Here is a 25,409-nt window from a genome sequence, read left to right on the forward strand (position 1 = left end):
AAAGATTAAAAAAATCATTTTGTAATTTGCAGTTTTGGAGAGGATTCATTTCCCTTTCCTCATGGATCACCTTATTGTGAAAAACCCATCCTCTGTGCTCCAGTGTTCATCAGTGTGGCACTTTAAACACCCAGCCCCTTTCACATCCCCCACTGGCAGGGGACAAAGGTGGCCTTGTCCCAAACAGGAACGTGGTTCCAGCATCCCAAACTTCACCTGCTGGATTTTCTGTGCCTCAACCTCCCTGCTCCTCATTTAAGGACTGCACTCAACAAGGCCCTGATCTCAGCTACACTGTTGTAATAATAAAATAATAAGAATATATATATAATTAAATTATTATTATTATTATTATTATTATTATTATTATTATTATTATTATTATTATTATTATTATTATTATTACTATTACTATTACTACTACTATTACTATTACTATTATTATTCATCATCATCACCATCATTGACATTTCCCAAGCTGAAAGGAAAGCTTTGCAGGCAGGGAACATCACATTTTAGAGTGCTTTGCAGTGTTTGGAATGAGGAACATTTAATGTGAGCAAAGGCAAATCACTTCCAGTGTGGGAACACTCCAAAATTAGATGGTATCCTGTAAATATTTCAGAATTGAGATGAAATAAATAAGTAAGTCTCTTTTTAGCTAAAGAGCTCAGATAATTTTCTGCATGGATTATATTGCCAGGAGAAAATCGGAGAAGCAAATAGTGGAGGAAAATAGTCATAATTTGTAGAAAATGGTTGTGTGGAAGGCGAAAATTTTAACTGTTTCACTCATCTGTCTGCTGAATGTTTTCTTCCTGGAGCAGGAAAATGCTCAGGTACCTTAAACTGCTCCTTCCTGTCCTGGCAGAGCAGTGGCAGCTGCAGTTTTCTCTCCCTTTTGCCAGAGAAAGGAATGGAAACCCAAGAAATTCTCTTACCCACACTCTCTATATGGTTAAATAAGTTTTATTTACCTCATAGATACAATTTCTGAGCTTTGTGGGTTTTTCCTAAAGATCAGGTGTTTCAACAACTTTCTTTAGCATCTTTTTTTTTATTTATTTCAAGGCTACAGTGGAAGCTGGAATCTTTATGAAAAATTATTCCTAGGAGGAATCATTTCAAATTTATTCCAGAAGCACAGGATTATTTATTGTAATACTGAAAGTTTTCATTTCAGAGTGGGGTCATGTCATGCTTAATTTTGTGCAGAGATATGAGACAGATTAAGGATGAAAGAGCTTGGAGTTCAAAACAGAAAGAGTTTTGCCCCAAAACACTGGAATAATGTTAGTAGAAACCAGGTTTATTTTGTCTAAATTATTGAATTCTGTCTTTATGGACCAAGCTGCCTCTATGAGGGGGAAAAGTTCTCTTGTTTGATTTCAGTGGCTGTTAGGACAGAATGTCGCAGAAAAATGATGCAAAAGTAATAGAAACTTTAGTATCTCATTTAATAAAATTCATAATTTTAAAAAATCCTTTGATGTGTGGTGGTGAGGGGGAACACAATGACCTCTGACCTCCAGCTGTGGTCTGGCTAAATATTCCAGCTCTTCCTGATCCCTGCCTGAGAGCAGGACAAATTGGCTCTGTTAGCACAGCACAGCTTTTGCTTCCCAGGCTGTTTGAAGGAGGTGGCAGCGATTCTGCTGGACAAATTATTTTGAAAATTACATTTTGTAATTGAGACGAGTTGCCCGAGGAAGCGTGGAATGGCCAAAGGGGGAAGTGAGAGAAAGAGGTGGTGACAGAAGGGATAAAGAAAATGTTAAGCACTGCTGAAGTTTAGGCTTAAGAAGTTTGGGGCTGTCCTTTTTTTGGGGTTAAATAGAGAATCCCAGGATGGTTTGGGATGGGAGGGATCTCAAAGCCCATCCAGAGCTCCCCCTGCCATGGCAGGGACACCTCCAAACCCTGTCCAGCCTGGCCTTGGGCACTGCCAGGGATGGGAATCCACAACCTCTGGGCACCCTGTGCTTGCAATGTGCCAGCTTGTTTGGGTTTGCCCAAGCAAGGCTCAAATGCTGTGTTTATTGAATGTAAAAAATGAAACTGTGGTGCCTGTCTTGGCAAATCATTGCCCTAATCTGTAATAATTAACAGTTTACCTTTTACTACAGGCACTCCTAAACACAGCAGCCTGACCACAGTGCACCTCAAGATGGGACTTTGAGAGTCCCATGCTGGAAAAGTGGCTGATTTTTGTCCATGGCTGGTTGGGTACACACAGAACATCTCAGGATGTATTGATCCAGGAACGGTTGTGGTCACTGGTGTGAGAGCTGTGAGAAAGCTTCCCGTGGTTTTCTTCTGAAACAGAGCAGATGAATGATCCTCAGCAGAGTTAGGGAAGGATTTCCTGGCTCTGAGGGGCAGTGGAAAGATGAGCTGGAAAAGTGGATGTGTGGTTCAGGCTCCCTCTGCCCAACGGGATTGTCGTGACTGGAACCAGAGAAGTGCTGCTAAGGAGATCAAGGGCATTGATTAATCTTTTTGTGATGAGAGATTAAGTCTTTGGCTCGTTCAAAATCTATTCAAGGCCAGAAGAGAGATTATGAATCTCTCCTTCAATATTTGGGGTAGCAAAAAAGAGAATTGCTGGTGCCAGGAGCCGATGGGGTTGTCGGAGCGAGCTGCGGTGCCCACAGCTGTGTTCGCTCCTGACACGGGGAAATCCTCCTTCTCCAGGAGGAATTCTGTGCTCTGCTGGACACCTGACAGGGAAAAAGAGCCCAAATGGCCTTAGGGTGGCACGTGAGTCCTTGGGAAACCTTGTGTAACTCACCCAGGACAGGAAATGAGATCAAGTCTATAAATACCTGGGGCTTATCCCCACTGAAGGGAGGAGGTTTGGAGGCTCTGAGCCGCTGCAAACATTTCCTCTGTGCCCATCAAATGTCTCAGCTGGGCCCTGCCTGGGCCTGCTCCTGCCCTCCTTGGCTGCTGCAATTCCTTTTTATTCATTTTAGAGGTGTGTGTGTGTGGCAGGGGGGATGCCTGGGCTTTTCTCACTTTCTGAGTGACACATTTGGCTGCAGGAGCCAGGGCTGGGGGGCCAAGTGGAGAAATGCCTCAGCACCTGGGTAAAATAAACGAAATAAACTCACATGGTGCTGTAAGGCAGCAGAAATTCCCTTCATCCCTCTACAGAGGTCCTGTGAATTCCTTGGAAGGGGGCTGGGACCTGGGGGAGCACTGATATAATGTAGGGATCAATTGAAGCAGAGCTGAGTGAGCTTCTTCAGCACAAAATTCTTCTGGAATAAAAAATGTCACTTTGGACAGATTGCATCTAGCTCTAAAAATGGATCAAAGCTTGTGGTTAACTAGAAAAACAGAAGTGTGTACATGGGGAGAAAATGATCAAAAATCAGGATGGCTTAGCTAACATTTGCAAAAGGAAGTTTTTTCCTTTTTTAAAAAAAACAATTAAATTTTAGGCATTGTTTTTTATTTCTTTAAATCTGGATTACTATATCTCTAGTAGAAGAAAATTCCTGATTCACCTTGAAGATTTTTTATACATTTTAATTTAATTTTAGGGTCTTTAAAAACTGATGGCATGGGTGCAGCTCCCAGTGAAGCTGTCTTGGCTCCTTGCTAAATGAAATTTTAGCTTTGTGAACAGTAGAAGACAAACTGTAGTAATTTTCTTGTCTTTCTTTTGTGTTATTTGTAAGCATTGAGGTGTTTTGGTAAGTCTTTCCTAGGCTGAGGGAGGCTGTGATGACATTTATTTATATTTTTGGGTAATAAAGGGTTTGGGGAAAATGTAGTCAGGTAAAAGTCCAGTACTGGTACAGTTATATATATAAATATAAATTGGCTCTGAATAATTTAGGTGTGCAATTCCTATTAGAGCAGCCCGTCAGTGCTTCAGCTATCCAGTGGGAACTGTAAGAAGAAAACAGAAATTACCAAACAGCAAGAAAATATCCAATTGATGTTGGAGCAAAGTGAGAGATTATTAACTTTTGGGGAGGACTCTGTATTTTGTTGCTCACAGCATCAGAGGCTTCAGTGGCATTGGAGGTTTGTCCTGGTGCTGTGTCTGTGCATGACCTGAATGAAATGCAGAGGTAGGAAGGGAATTTATCACTGAATCATGAGGTGATGGGAATTACAGGAGGAAAAGGAAGTCTCTCATGTCATTTAGTCCTTTCCCCTGGCACACAGAACATGAATTCAGTCTCAGTGTTTGAGCTGTTTCTAATATTCAGGATAAATTGCCCTCATCCTTGCTGCATGCCATTCCTCACATTTATAATCATTGTACTACACTCAACAGGGTTTTTTCTGTTGGTGTTGGCCACCTTCAGTGCCTCCCACACTTTGTCACCCCTTGTTTGTCACAAGCTGGGCACACTGAGGTCTTTCAGGCTCCTGGAAGAAAGCTCCTCTGCCTCATTAAGGAAAACAATCACAGCAGTGATATTAAAATATTTAAATGCAAAAATCTGCCAGGTGAGGACTGTCAATAAGATGGGATCTCTGTGCTGCAGCTGGTGCAGCTGCCTTGATAAATGCCCTGATTGGGAATTCCAAGGTTGACAAGTCCTGTTTTCCCTCTCCAAGCCCAAAGCAGCAGGCAAGGGAGGGGACTCTGCCCCTCTGCCCTGCTCAGGTGAGGCCCCACCTGTGGAGCTGCCTCCAGCCCTGGGATCCAACACCAGAGAGACCTGGAGCTGCTGGAATGAGTCCAGAGGAGACCATGGAGATGCTCCTGGAGCTGGAGCCCCTCTGCTCTGGAGCTGGGAGAGCTGGGGGTGCTCACCTGGAGAGGAGAAGGAGCCAGAGAGAGCTCAGAGCTCCTGCCAGGGCCTGAAGGGGCTCCAGGAGGGCTGGAGAGGGACTGGGGACAAGGGATGGAGGGACAGGACACAGGGAATGGCTCCCAGTGCCAGAGGGCAGGGCTGGATGGGAGATTGGGAAGAATTCCTGGCTGGGAGGGTGTAAAACCCTGGCACAGGTGCCCAGAGCAGCTGGGGCTGCCTCTGGATCCCTGGCAGTGCCCAAGGCCAGGCTGGACACTGGGGCTAGGAGCAGCCTGGGACAGTGGAAGATGTCCTTGCCCTTGGCAGGGGTGGCACTGGGTGATCTTTAATGTCCCTTCCAACCCAAGCCATCCTGGGATTCTCAGTCAGCTCTGGGTGTCAGGTCTGAGCTGCTCTGGCCCCTGTGCTCTCCTGGATGACAGCTGGCTCTCCTGGAGAGCAATGGATCACTGCTCCTTCCCCTCAGAACATCCCATTGCACCCCACTGGTGGCTGCTGGAGCCCTTGCAGATGCAATCCTGTGCTGAGCAGTGAGATTTGCTCTGTGCCTGGTTTACCACGGGAAGGTTTTGGGGTCCAGGGAAATTCCCAAGCAGTGGCTGAGCTGCTGTCCCTGCCAGGACTCTCCTCCTTGGGGAAGGCTCTGCAGGGTGTCTGGGTGGTTTGAAAAATGCCTTCAAGGATGGAGTCACTCACTGTGAAACAGCTGAAAAGCCAAGGCTGTGCTTGTTTCCAAGCACTTTCAGCACTGCAGTTTGCACAGCATTATCTGAGCTCTCCCCATTCTGAGCACTACCATGAAGAAATTCGTTCCACCTCAGCTCCTGCTCCTTTCCCCCACTTTTCTCCTCCATGAAGTTTATAATTTGTCTCATAGTTTGATGTTATGGAAATTACTTTAACATCACCTTTTAGTCAGATGTTCCCTGAGGAGCCTGACTTACAATACAATTTAGTCAGAAACAAATTTGTCTTTGTAACAAACTGCAAATTACCAAGCTCGTGAAACACCACTTCTCATAAATGCCTCTTACAGCCTTGCAGATTTGAGTCCTAGAGCAACAACCAGGCTTCAACCCTTCCTTATCTGTCTTTCTGTACAGGCTGCAGAGCAAAAATCACAAAGGCACTTGGGTTTTAAGTGGAAAGTTGTGCATTTTGAACCTGTCGTGATCATGCATAGAACAGCTGTGCACTTGTGGGAGAGTAAGAAGTGTGTTTGTGAACATTGGTGCTAGGTTTGCACAGGCACAATTCAAGTCATTGAGGAGAAATCCCTCCAGAGCTGTATTTATCATGGAATGGGAGTGGTGTTAATCAGGAAAGGTTTGAAGTGGTGGTTCCCAGACATTCACTCTTTATCCCAGCTCCAGAAGCTGTGTCCCACATGGCAGGGCAGGGTTTCCCCCCACTGGGTCCCTTCTGAAGCAGAGCAGCCCCCACACCTTGGGCTGTTGGTGCCCCTGGACTCCTCCCAGCCCTGAGCATCCACTACCCAGTGCTCTGCCAAATTCACACTCTACAAAGTCCCCCAATACATGCAAAAAGCCCTGGCAGGTCTCCAGGAACACGCTTCAGCACGTGAGCAGCCAGGAATTGAAGCACCGAGGAACTCACAGGATCCGACACCTCCACTAAAATTCCCACTAAATGCAGTTCATCACGGGAAAGTTCCTTAATGGCCTTGCTACCAGCCCACAGGTGAAGCTTAATAATATCTTTTAAAATTATGTGCTTGCCTCTGTATGGATCAATTTCTTGAATTGCTTCATAGTTGTGTGTAATTCCTCCTTAAATGCTTTTCTTTCAAGTGCAGGCAGCGATATTAATGTACTCGTGCTGGTGTGGAGAGAGGCTTGTTTACAAGAATTGTTTTTCAGGAGTTTCACAGAATGGTTTGGGTTGAAAAGGACTAAAATATCACCTCATTTCACCCCTCCCATGGACAGGGACACCTTCCACCAGAGCAGGTTTTTCAGAGCTCCGTCCAACCTGGCCCTCAGCTCTTGCTTTCCACTCTCATTTCGTCTTAATTGTTATGCTAAAAGCTTGAAAATGAGTTCTCCCTACTAATTTACCATGATTTATTAAGATGACTTTGTGTGTTGTGCCAATATTTTTTCACCTGTATGTGTGTCAGCCATCAGAGTGAATTATTGCATCAGTTAGAGGGTGGCTGTGATTTCATCTGATAAATCAGCTTGAAGAAAAGAGAGGATGGAGTTTGGAAAATAAGCCGGGCGAATTTACACATAATTGAAGGTGGAATTAAGAGGAAAAGAAAACACTTTATGTATTATTACCACTGAAAAAAATGGTAAAATTTATATAATAGATGAAAGATGTCATCCACTCATTTCCTGGAGAAATGGGGTATTTGATGAGGCAAAATCTCTGTCTCTTCTGGACAGCAGAACGTGATCCAGGAAAGGTGCATGGCAAACCCTATTTGATTTCTTTAATTACAGGATTATTCCTTGTCTGCATCCAGTTACTGATGCAGCCCTGTGCTCCAGGAATGCTGCAGAGATCCCAGCCCCTGCAGCACAGGACATTTCCTCTGATCCATCAGGGGTGGCTCCTCACAGCACAGCAGTGAATATTGTTTTAGAGCCTGCCTGTTCATCCCTGTGCTCAAGAGACCACGAGATTCCCCCCTCAGCCTCCTGCATCAGCCCCTGGGCGATTCCACAGGGGATTTTTACTGGATCTCTTCCCAGCGGGCCTCGGTGGCTGCACAGCTCCTGCCTGCTATTCCCAGGTCTTTGGAGACCCTTGCAGAATGCAGAGCTGCTGATGTTCCAGCTTCTGATAATTCAGATTTCCTTCTGAGTGTGTGAGCCAGAGACTCGAGACACAGCGGTTCTGCTGCCTCTCGCTCAGCTGAGTATCAAACAAACAGGTTTGGATGCAGCCACATCACCCGAGACAGGCACAGGCTGTGGGGAAGGAAATGAGTGTGATTGATGAGCTCAGATGCACGAGAGCTGCAAGCCACAAACCTCCCTGCAGCTCCCTTCTCCTTCTGCAAAGGAATGTGAAAGCCAGAGAATAAAATCTGCTGGAGCAGGAGCAGGATAGTGCTGGAATAAATGTGTGTTTATGCAATGAATAATTGTACAGCAGGACCCTGGCTGTTGACACAAAACAAATAACAACTCTTTACAGAGCCAACCAAAATGCTTTAAGTTGCAAATGAGGAAAATAATAAGCAAGGCAGACCTTCTGCTGTGTGAGCTATTTGTTCCTGAATCCCATTCCGAGGCAAAACCTGGAGATAATTGGTGATTTCTTTGTTCTGTTCACAGGTGCTGAGGACTGGAGGCATTCAGCATCAGCTGCGAACCCAGAAGATTGCTGGTTTCTTCCCAGAAATCTAAAATCCCATTCTTCTCTCTATCCTAATGAAGCTCAGAGGTGCCCCTTTATCTCTCCCAATAATGAACTGATGCTCCTGTAAATGGGGCAGGGAACTTGCAGCAGGGTCAGAGGCAAAGCTGTGGCTGGATCCTGGAAAAATTCAGTCTTGGAGCAGGTAAGGGAAAAGGGAAACTGATCTTTCTGCATTTCCCTGAGGAAAAAAAATAATAAAAAATAAAAAAAGAGTGCAAAAGTGTGTCAGTGGAAAGGATTTCAGAGATGTCAGAGGGGTGAAAAGAAACAAGCACTTACTTTAACGGGAAATTATCTCATAATCATGAATCACAGAATGGATTGGGTTCAAAGGGACATTAAAGCCCACCCAGTGCCACCCCTGCCATGGGGACACCTTCCCCTACCCCAGGCTGCTCCAAGCCTCGTCCATCCTGGCCTCGGGCACTGCCAGGGATCCAGGGTTCCTCTGTAGCCAGATTTTGCTGTTCTTGTGGCACAGCCTGGAGAGGAAGGCGGGTGCTTTGCTTCCCCTCAGTTTTAGTGGAATTGGCTCTGCAGCTGGAGCCCTCCGGCCTTTCCTGAGTAATTCCCTTTCCGGGCTTTAATTCTGGGAAGGGTTTGGTGTTCCAGAGCCACACACCATGCTCGTGTGCCCTGTGCTCCAGTGAAACAGCCGCAGCAGGAGCAGATCCCCGAACCTGCGGGGTTCTCTATCCCCGGGAGCGCCGGGCTCCAGCGGCTGCCGGCTACCAAATTCCCTTCGCCTCCAGTGAACCTCCCAGTTAACATTCCAGCTGTTCCTGGGGATATCCCTGCCCTGAAAGAGGCAGGCAGGCTGGGCCAGCCCTGCCGTGCTCCCTCCCGGGTGCAGCTCTGTGTGTCCTGCGGGGATGCAGGGATGCTCCGGGATGCGGGGATGCTCCGGGATGCGGGGATGCTCCGGGATGCGGGGATGCTCCGGGATGCAGGGATGCTCCGGGATGCGGGGATGCTCCGGGATGAGGGGATGCTCCGGGATGCAGGGATGCTCCGGGATGCAGGGATGCTCCGGGATGCGGGGATGCTCCGGGATGCGGGGATGCTCAGGAGCGGCGGGGAACGCTCTCACCGGGCTGCTCCAGCTCCTGGCCCCTCCCGGAGATGCAAACCTGGCCTGCTGGGACCCGGCCTGGCGGCTTTTCCAGCGTTTTGGTGCTCAGGGGTGTGGGCAGCACGGCAGCACGGTGGGATGAAAGCGGGGGAAAGGCGGCCGGGGATGGAGCTCGCTGGAAAAGCATCCTGCCCACCTGGCTGAGAGTGGGAACCGGCTCCCTCTGCACGGACAGCTCTCACGATAGAGAAACAAATGCTTCTTCAATAGGTCTCTTAAAACCTCGAGAAAAATGTTATTTCAGACTGTGATGGTGGGGAGGTACCTTGTGGTTTCATTCATGGGGATCCCAGGCCTGGAGCCCCTCTGGGAGAGCTGGGAATGCTCACCTGGGGAGGAGAAGGAGCCAGAGAGAGCTCAGAGCCCCTTGCAGAGCCTGAAGGGGCTCCAGGAGAGCTGGAGAGGGACAGGGGACAAGGGATGGAGGGGACAGGACACAGGGAATGGCTCCCAGTGCCAGAGGGCAGGGATGGATGGGATATTGGGGAGGAATTCCTGGCTGGGAGGGTGTAAAACCCTGGCACAGGGTGCCCAGAGCAGCTGGGGCTGGCCCTGGATCTCTGTCAGTGCCCAAGGCCAGGCTGGACTGGGCTTGGAGCAGCCTGGGATGGTGGGAAGTGTCCCTGCCATGGCAGGGGTGGAATGGGATGATCTTTAATGTCCCTCCCAACCCAAAAGCATCCCCTTGGGATCCATGGGGGAACAAGGTAAGATGTTGCTTCATGGTGGTTTGGGCAAAGATGCTTAAATACCACAGCTAATCCTGGCTGGAATGAGCATCCTGGGTTTGACATGAAATGTTGGATTTTCAGTTCATTTTTCTGAAATGAAATATTGCTCCAAGGAAGCTGGTAATAAAGTAATACCCACGTGAAGGAGAACAGAGTCATCTCAGTAGAGCTGTAAATACAAGCCTGGTAGTTTATTTAGATGAATCAGCTCCTTCTATAGAGCAAATCTGTCTCCCATCTATAAATGGATGTGATTTAGATTACAGATTTATTTCCCTCAGAGGTTTAGCGTTCTTAGTATCTAGATTTAAACCTATTTTCTTGCCCTGTGGCCTGTGTTTTTTATTACTAAAGCTATTTTTGCTTTTTAGTATCTGGAACCATGGCTGGGAAGATGATAAATACATCTAGGGCAGGTAACTGTGAAACTTGTGTTTTCTGAGCTGCAAATGTGCATTTTTCAGCCTCACTGGTCTATTGGTCTTTGATATTCCCTGTCCTGTGTTTTATTTAACATTCCAATTTTAGATGCTGATTTTCTTGAACTGTTCTCCATCTATTGAGCTGGGAGTGTTCAACAGCACCCATTGTGAGACACAGAGTTGGATTTTATCAAGGTTCATTTCTGGGAATGCCACCACACTCAGAGCTCAGCCAGAGCTGGGTGATGCTCTCCCTTTCCACAGGCAGGTCCTGCAAAACCTGAGTTTTTCACTCCCTGCAAGCTTAAAAAGGCAAGATATAACTGTGCAGCTGAAAATGGGTGGCAATGGCCAATAAATGAGTTACTAAAAACACATCTTTGAAATTGCTTAGAACAGGGAAAAAGCCTTGTGTGAGCTCACATCCAGAGCACTGGTGTTTGGAGTTTGTACAAGCTGGGAATAAAAGTTTGGAGTTGGAAATCAAAGCTGCCTTCAGCACCCTGAGTGTGAGCTTGGATAAGAGAACCTTCACGGGAGTAACCAGCCTGATACCTTAGCTATGAAACGCTTTTTAAGGCAAGAAAATCTTGAATATTTGTGCTTTGGTAATTAAATCTGACCAGAGAAATAGTAAAACTTTAGTTTCTGTAAGTTATCTGGGGCAGTGTGTCCATTCCTGAATACATTTCCCCACCTTTCTGACTTTTAACCCACATTTTCTGGGTGTTGTACCTTTTACCTGCAGCAGCAACTTACATTTCTCAATGTCAGTTCTTCCAATGTATCTTTTTACTTATTTTTGCCCATTTCTTCATTGCTAGATATGAACTTGCCTCTCACTCTCCTTGTTCAGATCACCTTGGGTGAGTTGCTCCTCATCCTCTGGATGCTGGCCACAAAGAACAAGTGGCACTCAGGAGGCGTTAAAAGTTGTTCTAACAGATCAAAAGCTTCAAGTAATGGAGTATTCATTAATTCCTCAAATAATTCCTTCTAGACTTATGTTCTTAAAAAAAAAAAAAAAAAGTTTTAAAAAGCTTTTTCTGGTGTCTAATTAGAATTTTCCTTCCTGCAGTCTGAGGTCCCCAGAGCTTTCCTGGACACAGACAATGGGTAATTCCCTCCTTGCAGTGCAGGAGGTACTTGGGGGTTGTTGTCACAGCTTCCCTCAGTCCCCTCTGAGCTAAAATAACCACACAGATCTGCCTTGTTGTCTCCCTGAGTCATAGATTTGCTGGACAAATCTAAATCATAAATCTAAATCATAAATCTAAATCATATTTACTGTGCTTTTCAGCATAAATATGTTTAAATATATCCTTAACCTCTGTGTTTTGTCAAAGAGCTGCATTTAAAATAAAAATACATTTAAAAACCATTTAAAATAAAAAATAAACTAAAAATAAAAATAATTTGAAACTGATCTCCAGTCTTGTCTCTGCTGGCAGGGGGTGCCTCCCAAATCCCACCAGGTCGTTCCCATCACCCAGGTGACAGCAGAGGGACCTGGCTGAGCTCAGCCTCCCCTCGGGGGTAACCCGGCCTCCCACCTGCTCTGCACAGTTTAATCTCGACTTTAATGAGATGAATGCCTGCCTAGAGCCCGGATTTATGAACTGCCCTGTGCTGCTCTGCTCTGGGGCTGCAGAAGGAGCTTTGTTCTTGCCCAGGGTGTCCTGGCCACTGCTCACCTCCCGTCCCCTCTGCTGGCAGCCCACTGATGTCATTATGTTCCTGATTATTATTAGTTTATTTTATTCTGGGTGGAAATAATGCTGTCATGTTCTTCTATCCTCCCTTTGCTGGCAGGCAGGGAGAACAATTGCCTTTTTCAATTTCCTGCTCCTGGGCTGTTTTCCACGGCGCCTCAAGGAGAGCTGTTGGGGTTTGAGGTTCACTGCTCAGCCTCTGCAAACATCTGTCCTCTCCCATTATGATCCAGCCCATTCCAGGGACAGCCCTTACCCTCCTGGCCCTGCTGTTAACTCCCTGCTTGACACCTTTAATAACACTAATTAAATAATGGATTCAACATTCTGGCCTTGTGTTGCTGAAATCTTTCTCCCAAGAATCAACATTTCCCCCTGGTTTTCCTCTTCTCTTTGCTCTTGTTCTACTTTGCCTTGGAATATATTTTTTTTATTATTTTGTAATTTAAAAAAAAATATTTTTTCTCCTTTCATGTTTGTGCAATTGTACTTTTCAATGCTCTTGATTCCACTAATTGCTCATAAAAGTTTATGCCTATATGGATGCATGTAGTAAACCTTCTGAAATTAGTGATAATATCATGATAGCTCCCATGATTTTTTTTTTAAATCTCTTTTTTTTCACCCATAACATTTGCCAGCATATTTTTGCAAAAATGCATGATTCCTTGGTATATCAAAATATATAAGATTTTATACATTAATATAATAAAATGTTTTCTCTTTTTTTACTCTTCCTTTCATTTCTGAGCACCCTGCACCTCCTCAATATCCTACAATAATCAGCAGAGAGCTCAGAATGCATAAGAAAATACCAACATTCATGTAAAAAGGAAATTTAATTATAATCAGAGCTTAGTTTTGGCTCTGCTTGAGATTGTTTTTAAGGGCAGAAGCAGACTTTGTAATTGGGCAAGTATGAAGTGTATTGCTTCTCAAATGGGCTTCAGTAATTAAATAAGATTTTCTAAAGGGCAGCATCATGCTGCCTCACTTCAATGAATTTTTACAAGGATACAGGAAGAGATTTCTGATGGCTTTGGCCAGTTTTTGCTAGAATAGATCAGAGTTATATTTATGGCTTTAAATGATAAGAGCAAATGTTGGTTTGTGCTGTGAGGTTTCAGCAGTTTTGTTTTATGTGCTGGCTGCAAACCTCGGGATATATTCTCAGGTTTGACTGGCACTGGGAAGAAAAACATTTAAATTTGTTTTTTTAAAGTGCCATGAAATAGTGAAAAGCTTTTGTGAAGAGAATTTGGAAGGTAATGACAGAACCACGGGAGGTTTGGGTTGGAAGGGGCCCTGAAGCCACCCCTGCCATGGCAGGAACACCTCTCTCTGTCCCAGGCTGCTCCCAGCCCATTCCAGCCTGGATTTGGGCACTTCCAGGGATGCTCTTGAGTTTCAAGTGCCTGAGGGTTTGAATTTATAAACACAGGGCCGTGGCTGTGCTAGTGCAGTCAAAGATGGCACGTTCTGATGGTGCTTCCTTGGCTTTGGAGTGAAGGAAAGCAGCAAACCCAGATCTCTGCTGGGAACTTGCAGAAACAGCAGGAGGAGTTTGTTGTGCTTGAGCCAAAACATGGGAAAAAAACAATGCTGGTGGATTTAAAATGAAACATCTCCTAATTTTTAATTGTGATCTTATCAATGAATTCTCGGTTCAACTGCTGCCTCCTCAGCCTCCTTAAATTCCATTTTCCAGGGGCTGCCCTTCTTCGTCCCTGCTGCTGTTCCAAAGGAGTGACAAAGGTGTCTCCTTGGAAGATCCAACACTGTGGGATCAGAAATCTTTTCAAGGAATTAAAAAGGTGGGGAAAAAAAATAAAAAAAATCAATGCTGAGTGCTCCGTGATTTGCATTTCAGCTTTTAGCCTTTCCCAGGTTCAGAGCACGAGTGTATGGGATGATTTTAATGAAGATGTATGGAGCCAGAGTCTCTGTTTCAGCAGTTCCTGCTGTCCCCCAGGTAATTAGCTCAGACACAGAGCTGCTGTCTTTGCCTGGCAGTGGGCAGGAAATCTGAGTTGTTGTCATGGGGATGCTGAGGGTCAGCACCTCAATGCCAGCAGGACCAGGCTCTTCCCCCAGTGGAGCTGCAAAGGTGTGGGGAAAGCCCATCCCTCTCCTTTAGCCTCTCAAGGTATTTTCCTGCCTCACAGTTTCATCCACACTGGTACTAAATGGCCAAACAACAGGGCATTGTTTTCCCCTGCTAGGAAAATGTTGAAGCTGTAATGCTGTTGGGAAAATGGAGTTTGATTTTTATCACTCACCTAAACCCTAAGTCACTCACAAAAACCATGACCTGTAATCCTGGATTCAAGGACTGGGCAACATATGGTAGAAATCCTGCTGATTTTAACTCAATTATTTCCAGCTAAACGAGAGAGGCTGTGTCAGAAACCTTACAAAAACTCCGTGGGTTTTGCTGCCCCTTTTTGGCAGTCCCCACAAAACCCTGCATTGTGTGAGACTCTTGGAAAGCCCAGCAGGAGATTTAGGGGGAGAATCCTCAGTTAGAGAGGCCTGGCATCAACTGGTTCAGACATTTATCCCTGCAAGGGAAGGCTTTGGAGTGGGATCCCCCCTGCCTGTGCACAGCCAGGTGCTGAAGTGTTAAAAGGGAATAACAATTAACAGGTTTGTAATGCATTTCTGGTCCTGGATGTGCCTCACAGGCAGAAACTTCTCTCCCTAATGAAAACTCTTTTAAAATGTTCTGTTCTCGTTGCTTTGTTGTACAAAGATCCAGGCTGTGCCCTTCTGCCTTTCCCCATTATCCAGGGTGCTGGAGCTGAGGTCAATGTGAATGAAGCTCTTGGCTTTGTCTAATTAGAAGTGCTCTCAGAGGAAGGTTATTTCAGAGAAGCCCTAATAAATGGTAATAATAATATGCATTTCTTGGAAAAGAGGCTTCTCTTAGTGCTCCATTAGGGCTTGTCTAAATACAAAAGTTCTGCCTTAGAACATTAGGTCTTATCAGGTCTTCTGAGTATTGTACCTACCTTCCATTTCCACTTTGAAAAGGCTCATTACAAAACCATAGCCCTGCTTTAAATAATAATGAAAAAGCAGGTGCAGTGGTGATGCTCTGCAAAGAATAATCTGGAAGTTCAAATTTTAAGAACAGTCAGAATTTTACATTTGTGTCCAGAAGCTGAGGTTGAGTGAATCCAGCAGGGATGGTGCAGCAAGGGAATTCCTTATCTCAGTTTTCCTGTCCTGTAAATAGAACTGGAAGATGGAGCCTCCCTGAACCTCACAGACATAAAACAAACACATGCAACACCTTTGAAATCGATTCATGCCATGAAAAATGCATATGTTGGAATTCCAGCAGGTGAAATGCATTCCAGCTTATAATGGCAAACACTTCCTTTCTCAAAGTCCTGTCAATATAAATTATCACTGCATGAATTAGACTGCATTTAAATGAGATTTGCTACCAGTGTTTCCCCAAACTGCATCTTTTCAAAAGCTGTTTTAATCTGCAGGAGCCAGACTGTAAATTAACCAAAAACAGCCTAGGAAAAGCAAATATTGGTGCAGGCAAGGTATAGACTTTATTGGGTTTTAGCTTGATGTTGGACTAGTGCAGGGAAAACTGTTAAACAGATAAAAAATCAGATTTCTTTTTTTGTTTTATCTGAAAACAGATAAAAAAATCCATAGTGAGAGGGGTGTGATGTAGCCACAGTAGCTACTGATTTCTGTCACCTGATTTTACTTTGCTTACATCTTTTTTTTTTCTTTATTTTTTTCACTGCTTTGTTGCCTCTGAATATAACAGAGCATTTTTCTGCTCTGCCTATGCTATTTTTTTTTATTTATTTTTTTTTTTTTAGTTTCCTAATTAGCAGTTTGATTTCACAGTCACCATAAAATTGGTGTTGGAAAGGACAGATCCATTGGATCCTGGCTCTCTAAAGAGGATGAAAAGTGTGATGTGCTGGTACAGGTACCGTGCACGTTGTAAGAAAAAGCAAGCAAAGATAGATTCCTGAAATGTATTGTTTGCTTCAGGGTTTTTTTTTTAAGATATAAAAATCTATCAAAGCCTGATTTCCTCTAAGCTGAGTAACTCCCTTGCCTGGTTGGCAGCTTGGTGCAGGGAGAAGATTGGGCTCTGGCTGCACGTCACTAAATTGCTTTAAAAGCTGCAGCACACTGAAGAAATGCTTTCCCAGACCTCTTGCAAATCAAGGCAGCAGTTGTCCTCAATAAATCCCTTTTCAAGCCACGGATCTGTCATTGCTCAGGTGTTTTCTGCACTGGATTGACTCAGTATTGACTTCCTAAGGCTTTGTTCCTTCTGCTTTGCAATAGACGAGCAAGGGCACTTTCAAATGGTTCTGGATCATCAAAGCACTGAAATGATAAAGAGAATTTATCTGCTAGGTTTTTATGCCATTATTGTGAAAAATATCGAGGCACAATTTCCAAACATTCTATTTGTAAACTCAGAATTTCCAAGAATGCCGATGTTGCCCTGGCTAAGGAGAGGACTTGCACTGCAGTTGTTCAGTGTGAGATGAAAGATAAAAAGGGATAAATTGCTTTTGTGTCCTTGTCTATTTTCAAACTCTCCAAACAAGTATCTTTGCCTTTTAGGATTGAAATTCAGGCAGGAAAACCCCTGGGCTCAACACCAGGTATTGGCAGTGCACTGTGAAGGGAGAGAAATGCCTTCAGTGCCAGAGGTGTGTGCTGCCTCTCTCTGTGTTTTCTAGTGTGTATTTAGAGTATTTACTGGTTTTATGGAAGAACTCTCAGCTGCTCCCAGGGATGGGAACAAACTGCTGCTGTCCACATGTGCCTGCACAGGAATTATGGCTCCTAAGTAGCCAAAATTCCCTCTGAATCCGTGATTTTTACAGTGCACCTAGAATGATGTTCATCATTACGTGGTTTTCAACACACAGCTGGGTCTAAACTTCACCTCATTCAAACTGCATCATCTAAATGCTTGTTCTGATATATTTTTTCATTATTGTTTGGACTCTTAAACTGAAGCTTTATTTGGCAGACTGGGTAGAAAGTCAGTGATAATCTACAGACACCAAAACACTGTTGCACTCTGTAAAATATTGTTGTAGGCAGACTAAATTCTGTTTGTATTCTGCCCATGAAGCAAGACTAAAGGTCTCTATTTTGGTGAAGATCAGTGTATTTTTCTTCCTACCAAGTTATTGAACACTGCCACTTTTCAGCTGGCATCACTTCACTGACTCTCCATTTATTCTACCTAAAAGCAAATGGTGAAATTAAAGATAAGAGTTTTGTTAGTGATTATTTCTGCTTCCTATTTCTCTCAGGCAAAGTCTCATTAAATTCCCTCTGGTGAAAAGGCAGCCATCTGTTTTCCCTGATTGTAGCTGTGCCATGTCCACCTGTATCCGATATCATCCCGCTATTGGGGCTCCTCGGGGAGATATAAATTTTGCTGCCTGGTTCAGTTTGTCTTTTTCCAATCAATAGATAAACAGGAGTGGAAAGAATTTTATCACTGGAAGGCTTCACTGGAGATTCCTTGGCTTTCACAGAATTCTGTGTGAGTGCTGCCATCCTCCTGGGTATGGATCAGTGGGAAAGCATCCACACCGCTTCAGGTGGGAAATTTCTGTCCCAGTGACGTAGATCTGAGTCTCTTTGAGATCAGGGTGTCACTATAATAGCTATTATGAGATCTTTTATATGATTTTTGTATCTGTTTGGGTCCCTGTAGCTGTGATCTGATGGGAACGTGCTGGGGGCCTGTTCAGTGCTGGGTTTGCAGCAATTCCTGCTGTACCTTTGATTTGTCAGCAGGCAGCACTTTTATGGCAGCTCTGTTGAAATTCAGCTCGACCTATTAGAAATAATAATCGTGTTTAAGCCAGTACAGACAAAGCACTCCCGTGAAGTAGTAAGGTGTGACTGGATTAATTTGCTTGTGACTGGTTTATTTGTGCATCTTTTATGAGGGTAATTACAGCCTTCCACCTGAGTAATGGGAAGCAATTGTCTGTCCAGGCTGGAGGAGGGGAAGGAGGGGTTGGGATGGGCATTTTGCAGGTCCCAGTTACAGGGAGCAGGATGTCCATTGTCCCATGGATCCTGGGAATTCACACAGGGCTGGATCCATCCCCAGGTCCTGGCTGGGGCTGAGGCGGGCACTGGCCAGGTGTGACCAAATCACAGAACCCCAGGATGGGTTGGGAGGGACCTTAAAGATGATCCCATTCCACCTCCTGCTGTGGGCACCTTCCACTGGCCCAGATTTCTCCAAGTTTGGCCTTGAACCCTTCCAGGGATGGGGCAGCCACAGCTTCTCTGTGCCAGGGCCTCCCCACACTCACAGGGAACAATTTCTCTATATTTAACCTGAATCTCCCCTCCTTCAGCTTCAAACCATTGCCCCTTCTCTTGTGGCCACAAGCCCTGATAAAAAGTCCCTCTCCAGCTCTCCTGGAGCCTCTTCAGGCCCTGGAAGGGGCTCTGAGCTCTCCCTGAGCCTTCTCTTGTCCAGCATTCCCATCTCTCCCAGCCTGGCTCCAGGGCTGAGCTGCTCCATCGCTCTGACCGTGCTGGTGCCTCCCCTGGGCTCTCCCCAGCTCCAGGGCAGCTCTGTCTGGGGTCTCAGAGGGATATTGTGCCAGAGGGGCACAATGTCCCCGTTCCTGCTGCCCACGCTGGGGCTCAGCCCAGGGCAGGGGCTCTGGGCCGCGTCACGTCCAGGTTTTCACCCACCCCAGTCCTCCTCCTCAGGGCCACTCCCAATCCACTCCCCTGCATTCACCCTGGATCATTTTGAGTAGCAACGACAAATCTACTTCATTTTTCCCAATATATGCATTTTTTCCCCCGAGGTGTGTGGGGTGAGTGTGATTTGCAGTGTAGGGCCTAACAGGGACGGCTGGTGAATATCACTGTGCAGCCATCAACACTTCTGTGTGGCACATTGTGCATGAAAGTCCAACATACACACACAAAAAATTAAACTTTTTTCAAGCAGTGCTCTGTGTAACCTTTGCCTCTCACTGATTTCCCTTTGAAAGGGGGTGTTTTGGGTATTTCAGTGGCCTCCTGGCTCAGCTCCTCACAGCACAGACAGCAGCTGAAGCATCCCAGCCTTCCCTTCAGATACTTTGTGATCCTGGTGATTGCAAGTTTGACTTTTGCCAATGGAGTTAGCAAAACACAGGCACTGAGAGGAGCCACAGCCAAAGCTGCTGTCCTGACTTTCCAAGGAGCCCTTGGAATTGTCCCTTATTCCAGGTCCAACAGGGCAGTGGGAAATGGCACCCACAGAGGGACTTGCTGGTGATGTACAGGATACCAAAGCCTTTAACACCCACTTCCCACCTCCTTAGAAAGCTTTTATCAATATTTTAATAATCTTATCTTTACAAAAATCACATTTCCTCCCTCCTTTGTTTTTTTTCTCTCAGTGACCAGCATCAAACCCATGTGGATCTGAAGGTTCTGTTTGCCCTAAAAAGGAGAGTTTTCACAGAGCCCATGTATATAATAAAAATCCATTCATTTATTTATGTTTTTTCTGTAATTTTGGCTCAAGATTGGCTGATTCATTTCAACTTCATGTTGTTCCTAGGAACTATGGTGGAAAAGCTGTTTGGAATAGCAGCCTGAAAAATGCCAACCTTTAGCTGTGCTTCAATCCTCCAAAGCCTCTGCAATCCAAAGCAGGTGAGAAAGGAACTCATCCCAGGGATTTTGTTGAGAACTCGGGGTGGCTGCTGTGTTTTCCTGTGCATATCATATTCTGTATGCCACTAAATTACTGATAATTGAGTGCAGAGTGTGGGGGGGGATTATTAACAACTTTGTCCTGTCAGAGTGACAAAAAGCAGCCTTGAGGTGCTGCTTGCTCTGCTCAGCTCCACACTTCCAATATTTCCTCAAGGCTATTGCTCCTGTCTGCTGCCACAGACCTACATCAGCATTTCCATACCATTACCTTCAGCGAGGAGCATTCCCTTAATTCCTGCCTTGTTTAGTCCTAGACTATAAATAAAACTAATGGCTCAGGAAAGCGAGCCTAGCAGAGCCCTGCCCTGGAGGCTACTCAAAACCTGAAAATTTCATTGGTTTGACAGTCTTTACAGATGAACATCTAATCTATAATAACCATAATGCCAGTTGGAAATCCATAATTACGGCCCACTCTGAGCTGTGGCACAGCAGATGAGGAATAATGTCAAGCACTCCGCTGGAGGAAGTGCACCCAGAGCGTTTGTCAGGCCATTTTCTCTGTATGATTCTCACTCTGGCTCTCTCTCACTCTCTCTCTCTCTCCCCAACTCCCCAGCCAGTATGATGAGAAAATAAATACAGATATTTATGCCCATTTCTGGGAATGCAGTTGTCTCAGCACATACAGCACCCAGGAGGGCTGTAAGAAATAAATTCGTGATCTACGGTGGGGATGTGCCAGGCAGGATGCATGTCTGTTTGACTGCTGCTAAGGAGCTAAATATTTCAGATGAGGAAGGTTTATGGTGCTGTGAATGTCACTGATATGTCAAAGGAACAATAAGCTTGTGGAGCTTTTAGGGGTTTATTCTTCACCCTGCTGCTGGGAGCTGCTGCAGAGGGACTTCCAGTGCTGGGGGTTCTGCAGGCCAACAGAACCTCTCCAGAAGTTGTGAGCACAACATTTAGGTGATAGAAATTTGTAGAATCCTAGAATATCAATGCTGGTGTGAGCAGCAGGTGAGGGAGGGAATTCTGCCCAGGTGAGACCCCAGCTCCAGCCCTGGCCTCCAGCACACGAGGGAGCCCAGAGGAGGCACCAAGGGGTTCAGAGGGATGGAAAGAGGCTGGGAGAACTGGGATTGTTCAGACTGGAGAAATAAAGCTTCAGGGTAACCTAATTTTGCTCTTCCACTGCTTGAAGGAGCCAACAAGAAAGATGGAAAAGGACTTTTTACAAGGGCCCTTAGCAACAGGACAAGGGGGAATGGCTTCACACTGACAAAATAGGTTTAGATAGGATATTGGGAAGGAATTGTTCCCTGGGAGGGTGGGCAGACCCTGGCACAGGGTGCCCAGAGAAGCTGTGGCTGCCCCTGGATCCCTGGCAGTGCCCAAGGCCAGGCTGGAAGGGGTTTGGAGCAGCCTGGGACAGTGGAAAGTGTCCCTGCCATGGCAGGGGTGGAACTGGGTGATCTTTGAGGTGCCTTCCAAAGCCTTCCATGGTTCTGTGAATATCCTGAGCTGGAATGGACCTACAGGGATCACAGGGCTGGCTGTGTGACCCCAAGCATCCCATCACGTGCCTGGGAGGGTTTTCCAAACACGCCTTGAGCTCCCCATCCGGAGGGCTCCCAAAAGAGCCAGGCCAGTTTGGAGGAGCTGAGGTCCCGCCATCAGGCGCCGCTTTCCAGCCCCTGCGGAGACAACTCCTGGATGCCGGGGCTGGGATGTGCAAACGAGGCTGAGCCGGTGCTGTGCTCGTTAGAGAAGGGCCTGGAAGCCTCCCCTGGCCACCATCTGCTGCCTTGTTTGTGGAGTTTGATCATCCCTCAATGAATGGTTCCGCTGAAGCTCCGTGATTAATCTCCGGGATCCGAATCTCTTTAGCTGCCTGAAGGATGGCAGGATTTAGCTCGTTAAAATAAAACCGTGTGAATGTGCAAATTCTCCTCAAAAGAGATTGGGATTCATGAAGCAGCGCAGTACAAAAGTGGGGAAATGAGCTGTGGCTTTTTGTGCTGCCTATTTACAAACACAAGCTCCTTGATAAAAGCTGGGAATATCTCTTGGAGATAAGCGGTGACTAAAACAGCCCCGTGACCGTGCTCAGAGGACTTGTGGAAGGCACACAATGTCTGAAGATGATTTTAATGAGTGACACCAATTCCAGGCAGTGGTTAGGAGGCTTCTCTTTCTAGATGGTGGAAGGAATATTTCACCGACAGGTGTTTTAAAGTATTTCCTCTAAAATGAGTCGGCTCAATTTGTCCATAATGAATAAAATGAAATTTAGGGATCATTTAGGGGTTATTAATGGCTGTGATATGTTAATTATGCAGCAAACTTTAATTGTCTCCTCCTTAAAAAACCAGTTCAATTAGAGTCCTTGGAGTTTTTAATAGTGTGTTGAAATAGTTTTTCAAACAACAAAGCATTAAGTCTCGTTACGAATCCATTTCTCTTTTTATGGGAAATGATTTGACCATAACTGATCCTGACAGGGAATTTAAATAGTCTAAACCCAGCCTGGCAACAAACACAGAATCCTAATGTGTGCTGCCTGCAGCCCGTGGAATTGTCCTGAAGTCACTGAGGTTGCACAGGATATTTGTGACAGCACATTCTGGGTTTGTGTGGGCTCTTCAGCTGATTTCTGTCTGGAGAAAGTGAAATATATTCTCTGTTGTTTCTCCTGGCCATTCCTTGAACCTGCACCGTGAGTCTGTAAAACAATTTGAAAACATGCAAATTTATTTACTCTGCTCAAAGAAATCTGTCCATTGTGCTGTTGATTTATAGCTTTTCCCCCTCCCCATCTACATCCAGTTTCACCAGGTACTTCCAGCCCGATAAAGGAAACTGTTTACAAAGTGAGATTTACTTGGGAGCGCTGTATTCATGAATAGGAAATAAAGGTAGAGTTCTGAAAGGAGCTTTTTTCCTGCTGTAACTGTTTCTCATTTTGCACTGTGCAGGGAAATGAATCCTTCCAGCAGCCACCTGCAGGATGTTTTTCCTGTGGAGGGAATTGATTTGCAGGTTTGCCCCAGTCAATGTTTAAGGAATGACTGGAACAATGAGGCTGTGCACAGCAGCGGCTCCCTCAGTGCAGAATTGCTGAGCCTGTTTGGGGTTTGAGGAGAAATCTGCAGCAAACTGTGCTCCCATGGAAGCTGTGTAATCCTGGGAGGGGGCTGAGGGCAGGGTGGGATGCTCAGGCTGGAGCTGGGTCCAGGATGGCCACTGATCAAGGTATCTCCTGATGGATCAGGCAAGTGAAATTATGGAAAACACAGGTGGGGTGCAAGGAAATCAGCCCAATTATTTTTGTTCCCTATAGGACAAGGGCAAATCAAGCAGGTTTTGTTTGTGGCTTTAATTTTTGGTGTTGTTTTGTTTGGTTTGGAGGGAAAAATGGAGCAAAGCTTCAAACTCCAAGTCTGAGCTGTTGAGGGAATTCCAGGGATCCCTTTCACTCCAAGGAATGCCCAGCAGGCACCTCAAAAGAAACTGATTCCCACTCCCACCCAAATAAGATGAGGAGGAGGAGGGTTCCCCTTATCAATCCTCCCTTCCCAGGATTACAAACAGCACGTGATGGGCCTTGGGAAGCTCCCAAACTCCTCCTGGGGATTTCTTTCCTGAAAATGTTTTTCCAGGGCTGGGTTCCCGTGAGAAGGTCCCAGCCTCACTCCCTGTACACACCGTGTGGAAGGCTGGAATATCTTAGGGACAACTTCTCCCTCTTTAGCAGTAGTTGGGTAGAAAGATGAAATACAAATAAAAAGCAGCTGTGGGCTGGGAGTTATCCTGACTTCTAAAAACAACACTTTTAAGAACTTCTCTGGTAGAAATAAATACTATGGCTCTGCAGATGTCTCAGGGGAGAGATGTGCTTTCTTCCTCTCTTTTTTCTTCCAGGAAAAGGATGACAATTGATATATTTATCTGTAGGAGAGACTGCTGATTTTATTTGAAGACTACAAGAAATTATTCAAGCTTCAAGCAAACTCTTCCTCTGTATTTTATTTTATTTTTTTTAAAGAAAATCAGCAAATTGAAAATCTTGCTTGTCTTTCACAGGAAGGATGTTGCAAAAAACAAGGACAAGAACAAAGGCTGATGAGGATGAAGATGAGGAGAAAAGCAACTCCTTTTTTATCTCCAAAATCTTCTAATTTTGGAGAGAAACAATTATTTTACTTGTAAATAACTTATACAAGGGGAGTTATGCAGAGGTATGCTTTGACACATCAGAATAAAGTAAAAAGCCAAAAAACAGGAAGTTTCAGACCAAATTTTTTGGAGGGTGATGGAAGACAAGATTTGATGTGAAAAGAAAACACTCACACTGCCTCTGATTTGACCCATTTGTCTGTTAAGGCAACATAAACTGGATTTTAAGTAAATTCTTGCTTTCTCAGGTTTGCTTTCCCCACCCCCCAGTTAGGAACCAGACCATCATGTGATGGACAAATAGGAAATGGAATTTCCCAGCTCCAGCATCTGAATCATCCAAATGAATTAGAATTGAAGGTGATTTTGTTATATGTGGGGTTAATTCTGCATGGGATATTTGTTGAAGACTGAGCAGCAATAAAAAGAACATGGAATGAAAAGCACTTTTCATACAATTTCAATCTAGAATCAAATTCCAGAGCGTTCTCCCTTGATTTCACTCTATAAAGCTGTCAGAAACCACACCTGAATTTGGCCCAGCACTGTAGGTTTCATTATTCTGATATGAAAGTAGAAAAATGGCCAAATAGGTGCATTTTTCCAAGGAATTGCCATTTTTTGCCAGTTCCCAGCCATGCCAGCCAGGAGCAGGGCTGTGATCCCCTTCTCCCACCTCCCAGCCCAGTGGGGGCCTTGCACAAAGTTTCTTCCCTGAGTTTTCAGAGTGCCTGGAAGAGAAATAGATGAACTTGTTCCACTTTTGGTACATTTTTACCAAAAGCACAGGAAGAAGAAACGGGCTTTTGGGTGCTCTTGTAAATATTTTACTCATGAGAAAGTGGCCTTGCAAGGGATTCTCTCTTCTGTTGGAACCAGATTCTCAGAAATAGTGCTTTTAGTAAAAATTGCTTTGGGATTCCATCAACATGTCCTACTTTCCAGCTCTGCAGCAACGGGAGGTATTTCTTAGAGTATGTGCTTTTTTTGGAGACATTTATGGTAATGCAGAAACCTCTAGACCAGATACTAATTTTTCCATAATTAAAATTTCATTTAAAAAAGATGATTAGAAGCCTTATTATGTAAGTTGGATTTCTGGCTGACTTGCTAAACATGTTGTATTTGTACGAGTAGGCCGTGTCACATCTGATTTTCAGATTGCTCCTTACCTGGTCTGAAGCCCTCCAAAATGGTGAAGAAAAGTTCTCTTGGATTTAAAAGGTTCTTGGTGTGACCTTAAATTGCTGCAACTGGATTTGTTGCTTGTGTTTGATGGAAAAAGCTGCACAGCTTTGTGCCCCATCCCTTCATCCTCCTGTGGAAGCAGAGGCTGAGGGGGGGAAGCAGCTTCTTGC

At 45.1% G+C, this 25,409-nt stretch overlaps 1 long non-coding RNA gene across 1 annotated transcript; it reads left to right on the forward strand.

Moving 5' to 3' along the window:
- The first annotated feature begins 15,999 nt into the window (after window positions 1–15,999).
- LOC111933204 (uncharacterized) lies at window positions 16,000–24,420 on the forward strand. Its single transcript, XR_002866562.2, has 3 exons — window positions 16,000–19,025; window positions 19,772–19,866; window positions 23,959–24,420. It is a non-coding gene; the product is annotated as an uncharacterized LOC111933204 (long non-coding RNA).
- The last annotated feature ends 989 nt before the right edge of the window (window positions 24,421–25,409 follow it).

The sequence above is a fragment of the Cyanistes caeruleus genome, chromosome 10, assembly GCF_971803275.1.
Source record: "Cyanistes caeruleus chromosome 10, bCyaCae1.hap1.1, whole genome shotgun sequence".
Classification (NCBI taxonomy): Eukaryota; Metazoa; Chordata; class Aves; order Passeriformes; family Paridae; genus Cyanistes; species Cyanistes caeruleus.